Source organism: Poecilia formosa, unplaced genomic scaffold, assembly GCF_000485575.1.
Source record: "Poecilia formosa unplaced genomic scaffold, Poecilia_formosa-5.1.2 Scaffold588, whole genome shotgun sequence".
Classification (NCBI taxonomy): domain Eukaryota; kingdom Metazoa; phylum Chordata; class Actinopteri; order Cyprinodontiformes; family Poeciliidae; genus Poecilia; species Poecilia formosa.
This window is the reverse complement of record NW_006800527.1, coordinates 37,431-57,374: the sequence shown is the minus strand read 5'-3', so window position 1 is coordinate 57,374 and position 19,944 is coordinate 37,431. Positions and strand designations below refer to the sequence as shown.

General features: G+C 37.0%; 3 long non-coding RNA genes across 4 annotated transcripts; 2 read left to right on the top strand and 1 right to left on the bottom strand.

The window, feature by feature from the left end:
* Positions 1-227: 227 nt before the first annotated feature.
* On the top strand, positions 228-2,158 carry LOC107834328 (uncharacterized). The gene is made up of 4 exons (XR_001660120.1): positions 228-646; positions 726-758; positions 861-944; positions 1,836-2,158. It is a non-coding gene; the product is annotated as an uncharacterized LOC107834328 (long non-coding RNA).
* LOC107834327 (uncharacterized) lies at positions 1,310-19,274 on the bottom strand. Its single transcript, XR_001660119.1, has 4 exons — positions 19,027-19,274; positions 18,626-18,792; positions 15,781-15,786; positions 1,310-1,321 (listed from the first exon to the last, which is right to left on the bottom strand). It is a non-coding gene; the product is annotated as an uncharacterized LOC107834327 (long non-coding RNA).
* Positions 4,467-7,130, top strand: LOC107834329 (uncharacterized). Of its 2 annotated transcripts, none has more exons than XR_001660122.1 (2): positions 4,467-4,544; positions 6,899-7,130. It is a non-coding gene; the product is annotated as an uncharacterized LOC107834329 (long non-coding RNA). The 2 variants fall into 2 exon arrangements; XR_001660121.1 differs by lacking the exon at positions 4,467-4,544 and adding an exon at positions 6,630-6,720.
* Positions 19,275-19,944: the final 670 nt, after the last annotated feature.

Below are 19,944 nucleotides of genomic sequence, written 5' to 3'. Positions count from 1 at the left end.
AGGGGAGCAGGCACTGAGCGGAAACAAGAAGTTTAATAAAAAGACAATAAAACACATTAAAATATGACATAAAAAGAGTTTGAATTTAAAAATCTAAACAAGATATGAAACCAATAAGAAGTCTCATGATTCCAGCTAAGGAATCTGCAGTGACTAAACATAAAATTTATTTGTCTTTTCTGCTTTTCCTGATTTATGTTTGTATGAATTTTCTTTTCACACAGAGAAAATTGTCCAAAATAATTTTATCCATTTTGGTCATGGAAAGAGGTCAAAGTGCTGAATTTGCCAATGAGATCCTGAAAAACGACGCAAGAAAAGAGTTGCTGAAAACCCGGCAAGAAAGTGTAAGATCAAAGGGCTCCCCCTGGTGGTGTGTTACAGGAGGCACAGGCACACATTTTCAATTGAAGACGCCATGGATACTAGCTTTTCTGGACAAATAGTTACATAAAAATTAAAGCATCTGTTGCTGTTTTGTTTCAGAATATATTCTGTATTATTGGAATCTATAAAATCCTGATTTTAAAGTCTCGTGTTTCAGCTTCAGTGTTGTGGATGGACTGGAGTCGAGGACTGGGGCTCAGACATCCCTCAGTCTTGTAACTGCACATCTTCATATGAACAATGTAAACCCAGCCCACAGGTGAGCTTAAAAACGTTTCACAATTATATCATGTTTTTAATCTTATCTGCAAATCTTTGAAAATGTTTTTTCCTAACAGGGATCCGCCGGGCCACCGTACATCTACTCCAAGGTTTTGAGTCAAACACCGACTAATTAAACCCTTTTAGCTTCACCTTTCTGTCACACCTCCAGCCTACAATCCGTAACTTTCTTCCCACTTCCTCTTCTGCAGTCATGCGGGAAAATCTTTGCAGCTGATGTCGAACATGTGGCAAATATTGTCCTCGGCATCCTTTTTGGATTTGCTATAGTTGCTGTAAGTTTTTTATTTCTCTCTTTTTTAAAATTGTTATCATGTATAAATGATGTGGAGGGAGAACAAGTCAAAAGTAAAATATGACCAGATAAAAAATATCACAGCTACTGGAAAGAACGTACATAAAATGGAGGCAGAGCAGGAGTTCATCTGACAGAATAAACTCAGACATCAGGATCTGAGAACATCAACGTCTTCATCCGTTTGATTCTCCTGGATTAAAAAACAAAAGACTTTCAGAACAAACTTTATGACTGCCTCCATATTGTGTGAAAATACCCAAGTACAAATACAGATTTCCTGAAACAGTCTGTATTACAGCTAATCTGAAGACATTCTGTTGTCCCATAAAGAGGATGTTCAGGGTTTTCCACAATCTTCTTGATTTTATATGAAGTCCTTCTTGGCATCATCGTCTCCAGAGGTTCCACAAGTTCTCCCAGAACAGAACCAGCCTTCTTTATCAGGTTGTTGAATCTCTTTTAGTCTGACAGACGATGGCAGAAGAGATGACGTTCAGCAACCCACTTAGAGAAGCTGCAGCTCCATGTGGCTGGCAGAGAGCGATCCGATCCGTAGCCTCAGCCTGCAGGGCTGCTTCAGCTTCCTGTGGCCACTTTCTCAGTCCTTTTCTTTTCAGCTTGTCTCTGAACAAGGGCTCTAAGTTATGACCAGAGAAAAACTCAGTTTATAGCATACTGTTATCTATATACCGATGTTAAAAACTTGGGTTTTTAATATGAAGCCTGAATGTTCCTTTGAGCGGTGGGGATTTAACTGGACGGCAGAAACGTGAAAATCAAGAGCAGAACATCTTTGTGTAGCGCATCATATTGTGAGAATAGAAACCTCCTTTATTCTGATCACCTGTTTGTCTACTTGCTCTTTCAGATGATATGTTTGATCATCACCATCAAAATGATTATGCAGATCAGTCGTCATGACAACGTCGGACAAACAGATATTGAAATGAGGGTTTATTAAAGTTAATATGTTGGAGGGTTTTGAGCCAGAATGCAAGAATATTATTCTCACTTTTCCTTTGTTTTAGTAAAAACTTTGACATGAAAATGCTTTGCAGACCCCACAATGTATTTTATTCTGATTTAATTTCATTTCTAAATGTTTGCCAGTGTTGGAAAAACTGCTTAGCCTTAAAATGTTCCTGTTCTGTTTGCAGAATCTTTAAAATGTTTTTAAATTCAATATAAAGAAAAAAAAAACAGTTTTCTGAACGATTTATGAATAAAACGAGTTTATTTTAAACCTGAAATCTGTTTTTCTGTAGTAACATCTGGTTACCACAAGGTGGCAGCAGTAAAATCTGTTTGGTTTTTTTTCTTCTTAATTTCATTAACAAAACTTTCACTGATCCCTGCAGGGAAACTATTCTGTCCAAATATTTTCTGAAACAATTTTTAAACATGGACCAGAACTTTGAGCAACCCAGCCGTCTTTTTTTTTTTTTTTAACAAGTTTAACGAAAAGGTCATTCATTACTTTCAAACAAATAAAAGAAACACAGTGAATGTAGCACATCATAGAAATGTAGTGGAGTAGAAAGTACAGATAATGTAAAGGAGTAAAAGTCGAAAGCAGCCTGATTACATCTCGTTAGCTGTAATTTATTTTGCTTTCCACCTGAAAGGCTTCACTGCTGCATTTTCAAACAAAAAGCAGAAAACATGACAAAATATGCTCAGCTTAAATTCTGAAAAATGTTAATATTTTTTGATTATCAGGAACTTAAAAAGCTTTTTAAATTTTATGTTAACTATAAATAAAAACATGTATTTATACATATATTTTTTATCTAACGTTTTGTTTTACTAATTGAAATTAAAACCTGTTTCATAAAGTTCTGGCCAACAAATTAAACTAAAAACAACAAATGGTTAAGCAGAAGGAAAAGCTTTAAAATAATTAATTTTTCTTCAGTTCATATGGAATTAAACTGGTTTTGATGGTTTATTGATTTCTGGTAAAACTGGAGATTAAAATTAAAACAACTGAACCCAAATGGTTTCCTGCTCTTCATCGTCGAGCTCCAGTTTCCTTTTCCACTGATTTGCATCTCCATTTTGTTTATGTATAAATTAAAGGTTTTTTATGCCTTAATGTGTTTAATAGATTTTATTTTCTTAAATTTTACTTGAAAAACATTTTGAGTGGAAATGAGACATTTTTAAAACCCGTCTTGTTGAATTTATTTACTCATGTCGCTGCGTTTCATTGTGACACTTCCTTGTGCTGATCTTTGATCGTTGGCTCCGTGTTGAAACGGTTCCCCTCATTGTTTGTGGCATAAGAGCTCATTGTAACGGGACGAGTTCTCTGTCTCTCAACTGTCTAGTCAAAGTAAAACAGAAAAATGGGGAAAATTAACGGATGCATGAAGGCTGTTTTTATCGCCTTCAATGGATTGTTTGCCGTAAGTAAAATCACTTTAAATTACTTATTATTTACGCAGACAGTTTTGAACTAATGTTCTTTTCAAAGCACATGGAATAAATAGTCATTAATGAGAGAAACTTAAGTCCAGCAGGTAAATATAATTATACTTTGAGTTTTTGTTTTTCATAAAAATTGCAACAACAAGAAATGCTAAAAAGGAGAGTTATGAAGAAATGAAAAAAATTCCCATTTCTTTTGTTTTAATATTCAAACACTAATATTTGTGTTTCTTATATTTTATTTATTGAATTATTAAATTATTTTTCTTCGTGTAAGAGTGGTAATCCAGGCTTTATCTATTTATTTAGTTATAAGAAATTAGTTTTTCATGTCAGTACATGTAGGAGTCACTGTATATTCTTGATAAAACTTATTTTCTCCAGACTTTCCTCACTTTAATCTGGACTCTATTTCATACTTATGGAGCATTTGATGAGTTTCTAACTCCGTCGGTCTCTTGTGGTTTACTACAGAAATTACAAAAATGTGACAACAGAAGCAGAAAATAATTTTTCAGTTGATTTATTTAATCTAAGAACAGATTGCTGGATTAAATGCTCTTCTATCAAACTTTTCATTATATTGTGTTTCCTTCAGTCATAAAACTTTTGCTTTGTGAATCTGAATCTTTGGTTGAATAAATTTGTGCATTCCTCTTCCTTTAGGTTTTGGGAGTCGCTTTAATCTGGCATTTAATATTAGCTGGGATTCAGCAACAGGTAAAACTCACAAAAAATTAGTGTTAAAAATCAAGAGATAAATTCAGATATTTTAAAGTGGGAACCTGTGGAGAGTTTGTGTGTTAAATATAAAGTGTAAGCTGCTGTAGGCAACGTTCTCGGTTCTTTGTTTTGTAAGATTTGCTGTGAGACTCGTCTGTTTGCTCTGCGGTCAGGTTGAAGCCTGGCTGGCTGCCTTGGCCGCTTTCCTGATCTCCCTGCTGGGGAACCTGGCTGCTCGCATCGAGAGCAAATTCCTCCTCAAAGTTGTATGAAATTCATGTAATTTATGCAAACAAAAAGTTAATAATGGATTGAAAATTAAGTTGATTTGATATTGTTTTCTGTTCAGTTCGCAGTTTTGATGGGGATTGGAATGGAAGTCATGCTAATCTGTGGAGTTGTTGTCATTGGTTGGATAATCCAGGTAATTACTAAAAGCTGTGAAGACAGATCAGTCTGTGAGGTTCAGCTGGTAAGACAGGCATCGTGATGACTGTCTGTAATCAGGGTGGCGCATCAGAGCGGTTAAAGACCAGGGATGTCCAAAGTGTGGCTCTGGGGCCATTTACGGCCTTTGGAAAGATTCTGTGTGGACCTTTCATACATATCATCTTTTATACATATTTTATAAATATGTATAAAAGATGTAATCTCTATCAGTTGTCAATTATAAATAATTCACTTTTACTACAAAATAGAAAGGGAGGTGGCGGCACCCATTTATTAAACTGGGCTAAATGAGAGGAAAAGAAAAAGAAAACAGGGACTCGTATCATGTTCTTTTATCCTAAAATACATCTACAATAATTTACAAATTATTTCTGCTGGTGCATTTCATCAAAATATTGTATATTTAGTTCGTTTTTACTTTTTCATAACAAAAGATACAACATTTCTGTTGCCGATGGCAACTTTATCTTTAACGTTAACTGAGGCTACATTTACGACTCAGCCTGAAGTCGTAAACTTCAGGCTGAAGAAATGTTTTTTTATGAAATCAGATTCTTTTTTTCGCGTGGTCGTTCATGTTTCCAAATGTAAGCGACTTGTATGTGAACTGCAAGCGACCGGAAAATGTCCCGCATGAACAGTAGAGGACGCAGTAACGTCACAAGTAGAGAGCGCTTAGAAGAAGAAGAAGAAGAAGAAGAAGAAGAAGAAGAAGAAGAACTCTATGTTTGCGGAAGTAAACATGGCTGCTAATGGTGGAGCTTATCTTACGATTTTAAAGTTAAATCGTAAGATAACTTTATGAAACCAACACAGTAACAACTTAATCCTCATCATAATCCGCCATCGTTGCTGTTTTTCTTGTATCAGGACACGGAATAGGGATGTTTGTCAAATATCAGTGTCGTTCAGGTTGCATGAATGCGACCTGAACTTTGACTAATTTGGAAAGATCGGATTTAGAACCACATCTCAGAGGCCTGCGTCACATTAGTTAAAAATCCAATCTCTGTTGTTTGCATTATGGCAAAACAATAAGAATCGGGTCGTTTCAGGCTGCAGTGTGAACGTAATCAGCCACACAGACACAATGAAGTCACTGTTTTTATTTATTTCTGTCAAGTGCCAGAATAAGAACGATTGAGTGGCAGAACTCCACACCAAAGTAATGTAAGCATCTTTTGTAATGAGTTTCTGCTCTGCATACAGAGTCTCTGATGGCCACAAGATATGAAGGGTTGCAAGTGGAGAAGCAAATATCCTTCACACATAAAATCAGCATCACTATGCATAAAGTTTGTGTTTAAACCTCTTTACTAAACAAAAATGGTGGATGAACTCAGTTTAGCAATCCTCTTATATTTTTCATCATCCCTCGGGGAGGAGGCTTTTCAGGTTAAGCAACTATGGAAGCTGAGAGTGGACATTTTCTGCACGTACTTTCTCCCGATGATTTTCTCAAAATAAGGAGTTAATCTAGAGCAGGGGTGTCAAACTCCAGTCCTCAAGGGCCGTTGTCCTGCAGTGTTTAGATGTGCCACAGGTAAAAAACAGTGGAATGAAATGGCTTAATTACCTCCTCCCTGTGTAGATCGGTTCTCCTGAGCCTGGCTAATGACCTAATTATTCTTTTCAGGTGTGGTGCAGCAGAGGCACATCTAAAAGTTGCAGGAAAGCGGCCCTTGAGGACTGGAGTTTGACACCCCTGATCTAGAGAAAACAAAAAGCATTTGGAAATAATTTCCCGACAGTTTTCTAGAGATGGCAGGTTAATGTTGAGAAAACCAGGTGGAAAGTTTATACACATACAACCGCTTTCAGTAACAGTGTCACGCTCAATTGATTGTTTTTAATTATTATTTTGAAGCTAAGAGAACAACTAACCTTTATCTCTATAAACTGCCATCATAATGACGAAAATCTTAAAAAATGAGACCTGAAACGAATAAGCAGTCACTGATTTCAGCTTCTGCAAATAAAAATGAACTTTGAATGATCCTTTTGTTTTGACCTTGTGCACCTTTAACTTCACCATTCAATCACATTTCCAGCACTGCACTCTCCTGCGGTGTTGTGAGAAAACCTCTTGGACATGTTCTCAAACGCTTCACATTTACTTGTGGATCACGTCTGGATTGTATTTCATTGCTGTAAGTTTTGCTCACGTTTTCTGTTTTATTGTAAAGACAGAAAAACTTAAGGAGAAAAATACTTTTTCTTTACATTTATCAAGTGAAAATTGCATCACACTCGTTCTAAGAACAGAAACCTTCCTGTTGTTCTGGCCTCGTCTCTCTTTTCACCACATTTATCTGCTTGTTCTTCCAGATGATGGGCTTGATCTTCTCAGTCATCATGGTGAAGCAGATCCGTCCCACCGGATCAGATCGGATCCGTCAACGCCGTCACACCATCGGAGCAGCTGTAGAAATGACCACTTACTGAAATGAAGCTCCGTGTTCTGGACGTCTGTGACTCCATGCAAAACGTTATTTCCTCAGATTATTTGCCATAAAATGTTTTGCTTTTAAAACAGAACCCATTAAACTTGTTGCAATCATCAATGTTGATGTATTTTATTATTTTAATGCTGCAGAATCAAATGTTGAATTTAAAAATTGCTGTTCTGCATATTTTTGTAAACCATTAAAACTAAATGATCAATAATTAAGTTATTTTAAAGAAATGTCGTTGCAGTAATAACTCCTTTTTAGTATCTAATCTCTTTCTCAGTTCTTAAACATATCAGCATTAATTCATTCATTTCTGAGTAAGCTAACTTTAATTATGGTTTAAAATAATCTTTTTAATTCAATTTTGGTTCTTTTTTAAATGATCCAAAACTTTTGTGGTTTTTTTAGTTGCTTTCTCGGGAAATCTGACTTTATACGGTCACAGATTCTTGCTTTCTTTTACTTCAGAGCATCACATTGATGGTTTATTGACATTTTTAAATGGGAGGCCGTGTAAAACATGTATTTTAAAATATTTTCAGGATAAATGTCAGAAACTAACTTTTAAAAAATACTTTTTAAAAGTTTAAAACTTTGACATTTTAATACTTCCTTACAAGAAGTGTCCTTGCTTTGCATATTTAAATAAATATTTACTTTAATAAATCTGGCGATTTTTCTGTAGTAACATCGAATTGCCACCAGATGGCAGCATTGGCGGATAATTGGTACTTTTCAAACTTAAACTTTTCTCATTTTAATCACAAAATTCAAATTAAATGAAACATAAGTGACTCTGTTCACTTATTTTTTGCTAAAAGTGATTTTTCTTTGGCAAAATATGACCTTTAATTTGGGAAAGTTATGAAATCAAAGTTTCATTTGGAGTCTAAAAGACACCGAGTTCCGGTTTTTCATTCTCTTTGAGACCTAAAGTAACATTCCGACTTTATTCTCATAATGCTACGATTTTTGTCATATTTTATTCACTTTATTCTCGTATTATTTCAGTTTCATTCTTATGATTTTATTCTCATAATATTCCAACTTTGTTCTCAAAATATTATGACTTTATTTTTGTAATATTAGGACTACTCTTGTAATGTCATGATTTTATTATCAATTTTTTTAGTGTTTAATTTTTTAGTAATATTCCATAGTAGCTCAAAAACACATTTTAAATGATAAAAACTGAGGCAAACCGCCTTTCAATCTGTAGAGACTCACACGGAGAGAGAAAACAGCAGTTAGACGCTTTATTGGACCGAGAATTTGGCGCTTGGACACCGGCAGAAGACGTGTAGTCTTCCCCCGGCCCCGGACACTGGTGGTGGAGCACCACTTGGAGAGGAAGGAGCCTGCAGGGAGCCTGGAAAATGCCTGGCAGGATGAGGGTGGAGACGGGGAGGAGGTGGGTCGAATTTACACCTAGGCTTCATATTTTATGTGTATCCAAAGTAAAAACCGTCAAAAGTTATGCTTCAGTTCATTACTGAGGATTTTTTTCAAAACACCAAAGAGTCCAAGTTTCATTTATCTGATATTCTGCAACTATCAGATAAAGAATGACAGGATTTCCTGTCAATCTGGTCTCTGAATGATAAAGTAATTATGACATTTCCCCTTGAACTTATGTTCACTTGAAGCAGGAAAACACAGTGAGGTTGGTGTTTGGAGACTTTTCTTCATGTCTGCCTTTGAATAACAGATCATATCTAAATGTGTTCAAATATTTCCTGAACAAATGCACTTTGTTTTCTTTGTATGGACTTCAGACAGACTTCCTGAAGCAGTTCACAGTTCACGAAGTGCTAATCTAGGTTGGACGCTGCAGATCTAGAAGTTTGTTTTGATTTCAGACTAAATTAAAGGCCAGCTGTAACCCAGGAAAAAGATCATTACCATCTCGGTCCACAGTAACCCACGAGAAGTCCAACCATGTTTCGTGTTTTGGAGCATAAATGTTTCCCCTCATCTGAAAGACAGTTTGAGTTCAAACTGTTTCAGCCTTAAGGTGAAACCTGCTGTGCTGCCAGCAGTCCAAACCAAGGAGAAGTTCTCAGTTTATGATGCCCAATTCTGTTCAAACTTACTGTAAAATACCACAAACATTTAAGGTCTGGACTTTTACTTTATCAGCCATTCTGTTGTGGATTGGCTGGGATGATTGACCAGGTCAGTAGTGGGCAGTGCTGCCTAAAAAGTTAGCTGTGATAACCTCAGAGTGTGTTTCCTCCTGATAGTCCAGTAGATTTGGTTCCATTGGGACCAAAACTGCAACATCTGTTCCATCTCCAGCTGCTGTGGTTCTTTCTCACTGCAGGCAAACCAACTAAACCCTTTGAAAAACCAGTTCCCCTCCTCGCCTGTGGGGGCGCTGCACCAAGAACCACTGAAGGAAAAGACATGAATCGACACAAAGCGCAACTTCCTTTCTTCACAAAAGGTAAACAAAAATGGAGAGTTGGCAGATTTCTCCTGCTAACGCTAGGCTAGCACATTTGCTCTGGTTGCATTTATCCAGAGTGCCTTACACTGAAGTCCACTTCCTGCTCTTGGCGCGGTCTCCGGTCCTCTTGGCGTTCACATATGAATTCACAGCACACCAGAGTTCACTTCACAAAACCGAGACAAAGGTTTGTCATTTGGTGCATTGCAATAATGGTGGAGATGGGATTACAGGAAATGGAAGTGCTGCGAAGACAATCTTCACTCACTTCAAAATAAGAGCGTGAATATAAACATCTAACTACTTCAAGAATTAACAGGTGGTAACCAAAAACTTCAACACACGAGTAGTTCACCAAATATTTGGGAAGCTAAGTATGCTAAATATTTTCAGAGTTAGCTAAAATGCTAAAGTGCTAAATAAAAAATTAGCTCCGTTATTAGCGCTTTAGCACGTAAGCAGAAGTACGCCCACCACTGGTCTAGATCTTTCTTCAGATCTTCCAAACAAGCCAGCCTTGTTCAGTGTTTTTTGATTTGAACTTTAACCTTTAAGGTTGGAGTCTGAGAAGGAACCGTCGGTTGTTTCTCTGAGTCTTTGACTTTTGGCTGAACCTGTCCGGACTCCAGTCTGATCAGGAACAAAACAGATTTTATTAACACTAAACATCAATGCAGCAGTAACTATAGAGTGCTACAGTTAAACACTTAAATCTTAAATATTTTATCCATTGAAACCACATTGATGTAGAAAATAAATACAGTTGAGAGTGAATCTGCCATCCTTATCATGGAAATGCAGTTATGAAAAATCTCCACTATAAAAACCCATTCATGTTAATCCTTCTGCTTTGGTGCAAAGGAAAATGTCAGAGTCATGTTGCATGTAGGATATTAAATAATTCATACTTTATTAACCTATTAGTTAAAGTTTTGTTTCAATTTAAAGTTAAGGTTTGATGGAAAAAGACAATTCATGGCTGTAATGAGATTCTGTATTTATTTTACGCCTTTTTGCTGATATTGGCAACACCTGCAGGGCATTCTGGGAAAACCTGTTGTAAGGTAATTGGAGACATATGCTTTCTTGATTTTTACACCTACAGTTTCTAAACATTTGAGGAATGCTTTATATTGAAATATATATTTTTTTCTGCGGCTACTTTCCAGTTCACTATATTTACTTTTCACACTGAATGAGTCAAACCAGAGGTTAACTTTGGCTTTTTTTCCTGAACAAAAAGAAAACGTCTTTGCACATGAGAACATTTCCAGACATGCATGAATGTTTACACTGTCCTGTTTAATCCCATAAAATCACAACATTCCAGCCCCTGTTTCTGCCTGTCGCACATAAAAACTCTCCAAATGCAGCAAATCTGTGATCAGTAAGAACAACAGTCATTAAAGCAGCTTTTGTTAATGCTTTAACTCTCCACTGGTTGATTTGATCTTCTCACAGATTTTAGGGTGTGGTTGTCAAAGCAGAACAAACTGTAAAGAAGTAAGACGTCAGAAGCTTTGAATGACCCACAAACAGAGGAAGGAAGATTAAACAAAAAATGTACTTATGAAGTATCCATTCAAGAAAAAACTCAAATAAGAAATAAAAAGTATTTCGTAAAATGGCTTCTAAAGTAACGAGGACGTAAATTTTGAAACGCCACAAAAAAAAGAGGTTTTTAGTGACTCAACCAGGCTATTAAAAGCTTAGTTATATTGGATGTTGACGCTACACATGGCTGCAATAAACAGGAAGTAGCATCTGCAAGCTGGCATGAACCACACATTGGGCCTCCCCTCCGAGCTTCAGGTTTAGACTTCAGAGCTCCAGTGGATGGGAGAATTTACTACCTCAGAACTTATTCAGGAAATGTGTTTCCATCTCCCCTTTAGTGCATTATTTGTTTTTAAGAAAAGCCAAAAATCACCTCAATTAAACTGAAAAACGTTTCTGGAAGTTAAAGTTCAGGAAGGTATTTCAAATTGTGCCATTTCCATAAGTAAAAACAAAGATCTACCTGATCTGATTTTAAATTACTGACTATTATTAAATGTGAAATGCACTAGCCTATTATACAACTGTACATCTTTGAAAAGCATTAGTGGAGCCTCCTGCACAATCAACAACAATGCAGCAAGTGGTTTCTGGATGGTAAATCAACAAAAACAACACTTGTCTTTTCCAGCAGCCATTGTGCAGTGCATACAGCAGTAAAACCAGCCGACCAAATGTGCTGGAGCTCAGCTTGGGTTGCTAGGTACTAGGCAGAACTCTGCTGAGGTTGCTAGGTAACGGATCAGTGTGACTCAACAATCAGGAAGTTTTTGAAACTGCTCATTTTCCAGACACCAAAAACATTAACTTAATGGCAATAAACATCTTTTGTTGTTTTTAGAAGCAGCAGAAACCCAAATAGAAAAACGTGCAAAAGATGAATTTTGAATTCTAGATTTCCTTTAAGCAGCTTTAAAAACCCTGAAACTGGGTTTTACTGTTGGCCGTTTACCTGGTTGTAATGTGTTGTTGCTCATTATCCTTCACTGTTGCGTTTTGTTTTTTTGTTTTTTTTGCGACAGTAACGGTTTCCCAGAATGCCCTGTAGGTGTCGCCAATGTATCCAGCACTGTAAAAATGGAGGCAACATTTCCAGTGGGTTTTTGTTTGCTTCATTAGATTGTCTGAGGCATGTGTGAGGATTTTGTGCAAACTGGAGCCTTTCACGTTCTCTCCCTGAACGCTCTCTTCCAGATCGCTGTGCTGTTTTGTTTTCTGTGTTATGATGGTTTTACATCAAAGCTCTGAACTTCTTTTGCTACCCTTGTTAGTTCCTGTAACATATCCTCGTCTTGTATTTTTTTAATACTATGACGGTTTTATTGTGTAACAGAGACGTATTTCATAATTGTAGGGGGAGCCAAAGAGAAAACACTTTTAGACAGTGTAGTTTTTCCAATTCTTGGGAAGCTTTGGGGGAGGATGTTGGAAGGTTGGTGCTTTGCATATGAACACACTTCTGGAGAGAATCCAGGAGCCAGAACTCGGTTTCTGGTTTCATGTCTTGCAGCAGCTGGATTCAGTTTTAATCAGCTGCAATCATGCAGAGGTTTCATCTTCTCACGGTCTGCTGTCCTAAATGACTCAGTAATCTGCCAACAACAGAAACAACTTGCAACAGGAAGAAGGAAAAAAAAAGAGACTATCAGACATTTCTAAGAACGGGAGCCATCTTGTTTGGAGAAACTGTAAACTGGCTCCATCCGCTCCCCATTTTGAAAAATCAACCTGACCTTGATCCTTAACGTGAGTCAAAAACATTTAAACAACCATGAATCACACATCCCCAGGTTGTAAATAAAAGCTATAACCTGCAAAACAATTTATTGCCATACAACTACTGATTAAAATGTTGCAAGTCGAGGAAATTGAAGGGAACATTTCTCCAAATAGAAGAGAGAAAACGATCCTCATTCCTGACCTCATGCTTTGTTCGGCACATTTCTGGACTTTTCCCAGTTGCGAAATTCATGGTTTGTGATTCAGCTTCATGCAAGCAAAACTTTGACCTGTTATAATTGTAGGAGCTATTTTCCCATTCAGAGAACAGGTACAGGAATAGGAGCAGAAGCCTGTAACCCTTTTGCCTGAACTACAAATAAACCCAAAGAACTATATTTTGACTTTGATTCCCTTTTTTGCTGCGTAAACCAGAATCCACGGTGCATCAGGTGACTATTTGAGTTGGATTTACTTTTGTTTTGATCACTTTCGAGTTTTTGAGTTTTTTGATTTTTTGAATTTAAGTTTGGGGACAAATGGTCACTACAATAATTTTGCACAAGATTTCAAAATAAAAAGTAGAAGTTAAATGACAGTAAGTTATAAGATGTTGAGCAACTGCTGGCAACAAAAGGAAAAGGGTTTTGGTCGTTACTCACTGCTGTTGCTTTACATAAACAGCAGGAATCAACGTATGTGTTTAAAACCTCAACTTTACAGATGGTTTCATAAATTTGTTTACAATTAAAGGGGATCTGCCATGCAAAATTTACTCTTTGGACACTTTTATACTTTTATTTGTGTTTCTGTTGGTTCTAAAAACACCTCAAGCACTTAAAATTAACCGTCTAGCAAAAACCTCCTACTTAAGTCACATTCTACGGACTCTTGGCCGTTACCTAGCAACCCCAGTGGAACTCTACCAGTCACCTAGCAACCAAAGCCGAGCCAGAGAACGTTTGGTTGGCTAGTTTTACTTTTTGTAAGTTTTTATACTTCCATTTGGGTTTCTACTATTTAAAAAAAAACTGCCTAAGCGTTTAAAGTTCCCACCAGACGTCTTTTGGAATCAGTTTTGGTTTCTGGAAAGCGAGCCACTTCAAAAACGTCCAGATTGTTAAGACACATGGCGCCACTGGCAACCCGCGCTGAGATTGTCCAGTTGCTTTTACAATGTTTCACCTCATTCTGAGTTTCAGAAGTTGAAAATTTCTGACATTAATCTTAAAATTAAAATTTTTTTCTTGTAAATTTTCATCTTTTCAAAATCAGGAAATTTCAAAAAGTTGAAAGTTTCCAACGTCTTGATCTCAAATGTTCTGTGTTTTTTCTTTTGGTGGGCAGGATGTCCCGTTTTGTCTGTCTGCAGGAACCCGCCGTCGCAGCTTCACAAGTTCAGACTTGACGTTCTAATTTGTCTGCCAAGCTGCTTTCTAACGTTCATCAGTGGTTGAGATTAACTCTCATTTGTGATAAACTGAAACTCAAAACGAAACCTAACCCCCCTGCAGACAGTTAAGTTTCTGTTTGCTGTGAAAAAGCTTTCAGTTAGTTGGCGGGTTTTGGGCATGCTGTCTTAAATATGAAGGTCAGAGTCCTGAGGAGGAAAATTCTCTTTGAATGTTCACCAAGTTTCAGATTCAGGTCTGAGCTGGAGGCTGGCAGCCAAACGTCAGTCCAGCTCTGTCTAAACGAAGCCAAAATGCGTAGGCAGGCATTTCCGGTGCTTCACTGTTTAGATTCAATCATTCTGTTTAGCAATCTAAAACCTACCAGGCCCCAAAAACCCTCATCTGGATTCAGTTTGGTTTTATGAAAGCACTGGAGAAAAGGGCTGCTTCTGCTTCCTCAGGCAGCTGCATCCAGCAGCAGAACCGCTCTGGTCATTAATATATTCACAGATAAAATCGAATTAAAAGTTTGTAGCTCTTTGATATTTTAATCTTTTCACACCTCAAAACATTTTGAAATCTTGGTCCATCAATTTCTCAGGAAAAACATAAAATCTTTGAGTGTTTTTGGTTTAATTTATTGCAAATATCCGAATACACTTGAAATAAGACAAAACTAACTTACAAGTAGCTTTTCAGCAACATACAGGAGTTTGTTTTAGGTCAATTATTCCTTATAATAGATTAAAAATGTACCAGCTCCACTGTGAGATTATTTCATTCATCATATGGTAAAAATGTTTTGTTATAAGTGATATAATCTGTCTTTTCTTAACCATATTAAGGATGTATTGGCTTAAAACAAGCTCCTCTATCATGCTTAAAAGTTACATGTAAGTTATTTTTTTTATTTCAGGTGAACTAAAATATTTGCGTTAGAAAACTAGATCACAAATGCTGAGTAAAACGTTCCTGTGGTGTTGAACTGAGGTTAAAATTAGGATATAAATAATGACATAATTGTTTTTAAAGACTATAATTAAAAATTGCTTGTTATGATCTGTAGATGTTTGGATTTTTAATTTGATTTATGTTCTGTTTTGTTTATTTCCTTACTGATATTTTCTCTTGCTACAGTTTCTCCCTTGTGTCAGTTCAGTTAGTTTATTGTTTGTGTTTTTGGATTTGTTTATTTAATGTTTCTCTCTGTTTACTCTTTTCATTCCCTGATTTGCTCCAACCTGCTTCTTTCCCCAGCTGCATCCTTCCGCCTGTCATTAGCTCCTCTGAGGATTCGGCCATTTTCTCTGCCTCTCTGTTTATTTAATCCAGATTTGTTTTTATTAAAGTGATTTAGATGATATTTCTGTCACCCACTGGAGCTTTTAAACCACATAGTCTATTTTTCTGCTGACTGCGAAGTGAAATCTGGGTTTGCTTGCTGAGGTTTCCTGTAAACCGCTGGGTTTAGAAAAATCCATCCATCCATTTTCTGAACACCCTTGTCCCTCAGTGGGGTCGGGAGGGGTGCTGGTGCCTATCTCCAGCTAACGTTCCGGGCGAGAGGCGGGGTACATCCTGGACAGGTCGCCAGTCTGTCGCAGGGCAACACAGAGACACAACCATGCGCACACACACACACACCTAGGGGCAATTTAGACAGACCAATTAACCTAACAGTCATGTTTTTGGGACTGTGGGAGGAAACCGGAGTACCCGGAGAAAACCCACGCATGCACAGGGAGAACATGCAAACTCCATGCAGAAAGACCGGGGCCGGGAATCGAACCCAGAACCTTCTTGCTGCACGGCAACAGCTCTACCAACTGCGCCACTGTGCAGCCGGTTTAGAAAAATCAGCACATTAAATAAAAACATAATTATTGAGGCTGTTTGTTTACAGACTGATGTTTTGTAAAATTATGTAGTCAAAAATGAACAGCAATAAATTAGAGAAAAAAAAGGTTTTTCAAAGTCTTATTATTACCATGTTGTTCATAAATGTCACATAAATGTTTCAAGGAGAAATGATGTCTTATTTCCAGGGTTTGTCTGCCTGGAAAAGGACCGTGTTCAGAAAACCCTCTGAGCCTCAACTCAGTCAGAGAGGCTGATGCTCCTTCCTGACCACCATGTTGCTTTATGGAGATTATTTGACTTTCCAGCACACAAAGGAAACCCAAAATTTGGACTGTTTTGAAAAAAGTTGCAGTTTGTGTTGATCCAACACAGCAGTAAACAAAACTTACATTTCTTTAGATTATTACCTAAAGACATTCTCAGTAGTTCATGCAGTAGTTCCTGGTTTCCTCACTTCTGCTCCCACATGTCAGCAGAGTAACGACAGGAGCGGCTCTACGGAGGAGTAAAGTGGATTTCATGTCAGCTGTCAGCTGAATGCTGATGAAAACCAGACATGGCAGCTTCTCTCCCACATCGTTACGTAAACCTGGAGGTCTCTGGTGAACTTACACAACGTTCAGCTTTGCATATATGGAGTTCATTTCCTGTCAAAACGTTGGAATCAAATAAAAAAAAAATGTCTGGTATGTGCTTCAAAAAAGTCAGAATTCTGAGGAAAAAGGAACTGAATTCTTAATCAAAACTTTGAGTTTAAGGTTGAAATTATTTCTTTAAAGTCAGAATTGTTAGTTTATAATCAGAGAAAAAAGTCACAATAAAAAAAAAATACTGGAGCTTAAAGTGAGACTTCTGAAAAGAGTTCTGAGAAAAAGTCTGATTTTTGAGAAAAAAATTAAAAATTCTGAGAAAAAAGTCAAAATTTTGACAAGTCAGAATTCAGGGAAAATTATATTGATATTATATTTTTAGATTAATCACATTCGTTAGTGGGTTAACGTCCACAGTCCCAGTCCCTCTGTGTGGTGGGCTGTCAGCTGTAGTTCATCTCCTCTGCCAAGGAAATGACAGTATTGGAAACAGCAGACAGGGAGTGGTGGCTTCCTGATCTCTGATTTGCTTCTTTCCTGGCCAGTTTTGGTGGACGGCCACATCAGACTCAGCTGAGCTGCTTCCTGACATGTTTACATTTTCACTGTTCGACATGAGATCAGATCAGAGAAGTTTGACAGCAGAGAGTCGGATGTTTTTTCATGCCAGATCTGATTTTAAACAAACTTTCTTGCTTTCTTTTAAAAGAAAAATCTTACAAATGACTGCGAATAAATCTCCATCCTTGTTGAGCAAATATTATGGCTGTATTCTTGTAATTTAAAGAGAAATTCTCAGCTGTTCCCTAAAACAATATACCCAACTGATTAAAATAAGTCTCTGTGATTTCTTTTTGTTTTTAGAAAAGAAAGCAAGTATTTTATTTTTAAGTCTAAGGGGAGAGACAGAGCATGTTTATGTCTCTCCTCTCCGATTTCTGACTCTAAAGTCAGAATTCTGGGGAAAAAATCTGAATTTTGATAAAAATGTCAGAATTACGAGCTTTCCAATTTGAAGACAACATTCTGAAAAAATAGAATTTTGTGAAAAATGTCAATTTTGAGAAAAGTTAGAATTCTGAGGAAAAACGTTAGTTTTAAGAAAAATGTCAGAATTTTGATAAAGTCAGAATTATGACATTTCTGAGTTTAAAGTTAGAATTTTGAGGTAAAAAGTCTGAATTGTGAGATTAATGTCAAAATTGTGAGGGAAAAAAGTTCAAATTTTGAGTTTAAAGTCAGAATTCTGAGAAAAATGTCAGATTTTTTTTTTCTTTTTTTGCAAAAAATCTGAATTTTGATGAACAAGCCAGAGTTTTTCAGAGAAAAAATGTTTATCTTTAAATAATATTTTTAGATGCATCACATTTGTTGACTCGTTGATGCCAGCAGCCCGGTTTGAAAAAGGCTGGATCCCCTTCTGTTGGAAAGCATCCGAGCTGCCTGGTGTTTGTGTCTCTCCTCCACAGCTGAAGCTCATGAAGGCTCTTCCACACGAGTCGTTTCCTGTAACAATCGCCACATTGTTTGGCTCAGCTGGTAAACACGCTCACATTGTGCCTTGGTTTGCTCCTCAAACTGCTGTTGCTGGAAGTATTCAGAAATGAGGAGAACCTGAAAAAAATCAAGATGTTTCAAAGAATGGAGAGACAGATAAGCTAAACAAAATCCAGAAAATCAGATTTTCTGGATTCAAAGTTTTAGTTACAGAAGTCGGAGTTGCTCTGCAGCTCTCCTCCAATCAGATCCTCTCCAGGATTTATGCCTGTTGCTAGGCAACACAGTACTTCAGCTCCTCTACAGGTTTTCTACTAAATTCAGGTTTGGAGATTGACTAAGCTACTTCAGGAGCCACTCCTTAGCAGTCCTGACTGTGTTGCATAATTCACGCATTTGTTTTTAAGTTACGGCGTCTCAGAGCCAGAAGGTTGTGGTTAAATGTGGAAAACAACATAATCCACAGTAGTCTAAGAAAGGGTGTTCCTTGTAAACTCCATGTAAACTTGAATTGCTTTCACTTCTTGCTTCTATACTGTACTGTTATCACTACGTGTTAGATACTCTTTGTATGTTAACGTAGATCAACAGCAAGCCAAACTCAATTTCATGAGCCAGGAAGCTGAGCGTCTTGCTCCTTTATTACGTTTTCTTGACAACTTTGAGCAGTGGTGTGGAAAGCTCAATGAAAGGTTGAGTGAAACTATAAGAAAGAAAAATAAAATATGCATCAGCTCTAAATATACAGAATAAACTTCTGGAGTCTGAATATAATTAACCTGAGCTGCAGTTAAAAAAACAGTCACGTAGCAACTGTTGCTATGTAAATAAAAAACTATCAAAATATGGCTTTTCTAGAACAAACACATTTTGGAAAATAATCTCAAACTAAACTAACAAAACATATAACACCAAACAGAACACAGATTGAACTTACAGCCATTGTTTTCAGAGGTGTGATAAAAGATTGACAACACAGGAGGTGAAGTTCATACATTAACAGGCAGGCTTTCTCTCTATGAACAGGTATTCCAAACTGCAACTGCCTCTGCTACCCACAATGCACTGTTCTCTAAAAATTCTCCTTCAAAATAAAATACAGAGAAATTAATAGAACTTTTTTAAAACTAATTAAAACATTTCCAACATCCAGCCTGGGCAGAACATATACTTATATTTTTTTCCAAGCATTGTGATTTTCTTTTCCTTTTTTTTATTAAAGGGGACCTATTGTTCTTCATTGAAAAGTTAGCATAGGCCTGTGGGCTAAACAAAACATGTTCATTACATTTTTTAGACAATGAGATTTTAGTCAGCTCTGTAGGTAACAGTTCTGCTGGGGTTGCTAGGTGAAGGACAGAGTTCCTTTGGGGTTGCTAGGTGACGGGCAGAGTTCCGTTGGGGTTGCTAGATGAAGGGCAGAGTTCCGTTGGGGTTGCTAGGTGACGGGCAGAGTTCCGTTGGGGTTGCTAGGTGACGGGCAGTGCTTGCTGATTTGTGACTTTACATTCTGGAGGTTTTTGAAATGACTCATTTTCACTAAAAAACATGAACTTTTTTCAATAACTGGATTGCTGATTGTTTGATTGTTTTTAGAAGCAGTATAAACCCACATAGAGATTTTCCAGCCTTTTTTCCTGCACTGGTTTACAATATTTAGTGCATGTCTGTGTTATTTTAACATTTTGCAAACAAACTTTTTAATTCGGTTTAGTTTCAAGCTGTTTAAATGCTAAAAACAATCAAAAACAAAACAGATTCTGCACTATCTGTTTCATTTCCTGTTGTTTGGGTGAGTCTTCGTGCGTTAGTATGTAAACCTTGGGGTTGCTCAAGCTGATTGGCTGCTGTATTT